The following is a 3,651-nucleotide window of genomic DNA, read 5'->3' on the forward strand; positions in this document are numbered from 1 at the left end:
AGGTTATGGAGGAATGTTTTACCCAGAGTCCTCCAGCTTGACTGTAACTGGCTTTAGCTTAACAGGTGAGATATTATAATTGTGAAGGACAAAGAAGTAAAGAAAAATTTTGCAATAGAAACTTAGCAGTAAAAACTTACAATAGAGAAGAACAGCTTACAGGAAAGGCTGGATAGTGTAAATCTCTATGTTAGCTTTTGTTAATCTGAAATAGATCTTTATAGCCTTAAATTTTATCAGTACGTAGAATAAATTTTAAAACAGGATTGAATCACATAGACAGTATGTTGTAACAGATCTAGCCATATTTTATCATCATTTCAAAGTACATAACAATTTAACATGTTTGAAACTTATTTCTTCCTTAGTCTAGAAGGAGATACAGTGAACATTTTCATATATGCACAGTTGAATTTAAGTCGCAAATGAGATACACATGCAGAGTTAAAGCTAGCTTACATGCACTCAAAACGTTAAGAGAGAGAGAAAAAGAAATTGGAGAAAAGTCACAGATTCCTAGCAGGTGGGAGGAAACAGATCCACTGCAGGTGAAGTGGGCAGGTGGGTGGGGTCCCTGCAAGCTGGGAGAGCTAGCAGGTAGCAGGCAGCGGTCACGGGGTCACCCAAGCAAAGATGGCAGTTAGATAAATAATCTGACCTGCCCTTAGCGAAGGTGGCACCTGCTCAGGTGTTTCAAGGCAGTATGCAAATTTTAAACAGACCCAAATAACTAGACAGACACACAGAATATCTAAAACATATATTTGAAACAGTCAGAATCACCTCTGTGTGGCAACACCAGTCACACATGAAGTAGACAGAAAACCTCCCCAGCATATGCTGCCAACAGTGAGCCAGAGCTCTATGAAGGTGGCAGTGGGAAAGGACAAACAGAAGAATGAGGAAAAAAACAGAGACTGCACTCCCAACTTCCAAATCACTGACAGAATGTAGGGTACAAATAAGCGGCTATGTGGTTTGATATCTGAAGGGGGGTCATTTTCTGTGAGTGAGGTAGAGAAAAATCCTAAGCCTATAGCCTCCAGCATCCCAGAGACTAAGAGAGAACTGAACATGATTGGCACAGACTGCCTTTGCAGTCTGTAGAGCACAAAGGCAGGGGTCAGGGGGCTCCGAGTCCCCGAGAGTGTGGGTGCCCAGTAATGGGTCCCTGAGTGAAGCCTGAAGGCAAGCCTAGAGGTGAATCCTCACTCGTGGAAGCCTGGTCATAGGTGTGGGAGGGACCTATCTTTACTCCTGTTTTTGCCAGTGTTGGGTATAGAATTACAGCAATCCCCAGTTGGAAAATTGACCACATTGAAGGGTTCTAGGACCTCCAGTTCTCCTCAGCTGCAAAGGAGAGCCTGCTGAGTTTCTCATGGCACCATTGTTATAATACAGTGTGAGAGGGACCTTTGTGACGGGTGACAGAATACACCATACAGACAGAACTTAAAAGGAGACATAGAGACCTGCCTCTTCAGAAGAATGACCGGAAGAGAGAGATATTGGAAGTAGGCAGAGCTTGTCTCTTAAAGGGACCTTTGTACCTGTGTACACCCAGGGAATTGCTTGCCATACACAGAGGTAACTTCCAGGTTCCCAGGGGGCACCAAGATATTAACAACCATACCTGGATCATCCGTGAATATGATACAAAATATTTAGGAAATTGCAAGTACTTAGCTTATGTAATGTAAACTGACATAGCATTAATGGATGCAGGCTAGGTTGAGCTTTGGGAGACATTGAATTTTTGGTGAGCATGATGAGACTCTCAGGTAAATCCCGACTTCACAAAATTAAAAAGATAATATACAGCTAGACATGTGACACATGAATGTAATGAGCCTGGAACAGTAAAATTATGAGTTACAGGCAATCCTCAGATAAAGTGTGACTGAGTGTGGTATCACATTCATGTTACCCCTGCTTCTCTGGAGGCTGTGGCAAGAGAATTGTGAAGTCATGTCTTTCCTGATCTACATAGTAGAATACTTTCTCACAGTTAAAGAGGAGGGAGAAAAAGCAGGGCTGAACTCATAGCTTTGCTCATAGAGTACATACTTGGCACTTTTTAATCCCTAGGTTCCATTCCCAGAACAGCATAAATCAGGCATGGTAGAATAGACTTGTGATCCCAGCACTTAGGAGGTAATGTAGAGAGCAATCAATGAGGACCATAACATCAACCTCTGACTCCAAAATCCACATGTATACACAAACACACATGCATGCATAAACTCACACAGCATGAACACATACACCAAAAAGTGGGAGAAAAAATGGTGGGTTCCTTTCGAATAACTGAAGTTTTGGTCTAAATTAATTGCATAATTATTTAAAATATTCATCAGTTTCTACACATATTATCAAACTCAATACTCTTAGTAAGTGCTATTTGGTCAATTAACATGATTCTGTGATATGCATTATATAAGATGTTCATCCCTACAAACACATCCCTGTTTGTAATATTATTTGTGCCATAGTTTCTAGCCATTACTGACACTTAGGGTTTTTTTTTGGGGGGGGGTTGGGGTATTCCTTATTTTTATGACTCCTGCCACCCTATCCACCTCTACTCTCAGGCTTTTAGCTTTTGTTTTAGCCAGGCTAATCTTCCTCCTAAGGTTGTTTGTCTTTCCTAAAGTGCCCAGATCTTTCCCCTCATTCAAATGCTGTGCCTCCCACATGCTTCTGCTTTTGCAGCTGCTGCAGTGAACAGCAGTCTGCCTTTTCTCTGCTGCTCTTGAGCATTTATTTTCTGTGTTATTCAGTTGGTACTTAATCTCATGTAGGCAATTTACAGCTGGGAAATGGGTTGTTATGTTCTAGTAGCTCATTTTGTGCCAGCTGTTAAAGGTACAAAGAATCTCATCCATAAAAATAATATAAATGCTGAATTACATTTCTAGGGTGATATTCAGAATTCTGTTTGATTCACATAATAGCAAAGATGCAATACTGCTATGCAGATCACAGGGTTTTAGGATGAAAAGCTGAAACTAGAGGATGGCTCCAACAGTAAACTCTTTGTCATGCAAGCATGAGTTCAGATCCCTGGCACCTATGTAAACGGTTACATGTGCCAATGTAAACCTGAAACCATAAAACTGGGAAGGTAAAGACAGGAGAATTCTGGAGTTCACTTTCAAGCTTCTCCTACCGTCTTTTAAAGTGGTAGTCCCACAGATTCAAGGAGAAAGACTACCAACACAAGCCATCATGGCCAAATTAATTAAAACAAATTTATTTTATTCATATACGTGGGATTTCTCTTCCTAATATCTGTATTCAAAACATCAGCATTGGACATGAGTGAGATAAGAATTTTTATAGGTCAGAAGATGGGGGTTTCCAAATTGAGGATTGGGGGGCAAATAGGGTTACAGAAACAGAAAATAAGCATAACAAGTTGGTAATAATAACCTTCTGAAACAAAGACAAGTTTGCAAGGTGGACATGAAAACAGATGGTTATGTTGGGTGGTGGTGGTGGTGCACGCCTTTAATCCCAGCACTTGGGAGGCAAAGGCAGACGGAACTCTGTGAGTTTGAGGCCAGCCTGATTTACAATAGTTAGTTCCAGGACAGCCAGAGCTGTTACACAGAGAAACCCTGTCTTAACAAACAAAACAAAAAACAGGTG

Source organism: Microtus pennsylvanicus, chromosome X (genome assembly GCF_037038515.1).
Source record: "Microtus pennsylvanicus isolate mMicPen1 chromosome X, mMicPen1.hap1, whole genome shotgun sequence".
Lineage (NCBI taxonomy): Eukaryota > Metazoa > Chordata > Mammalia > Rodentia > Cricetidae > Microtus > Microtus pennsylvanicus.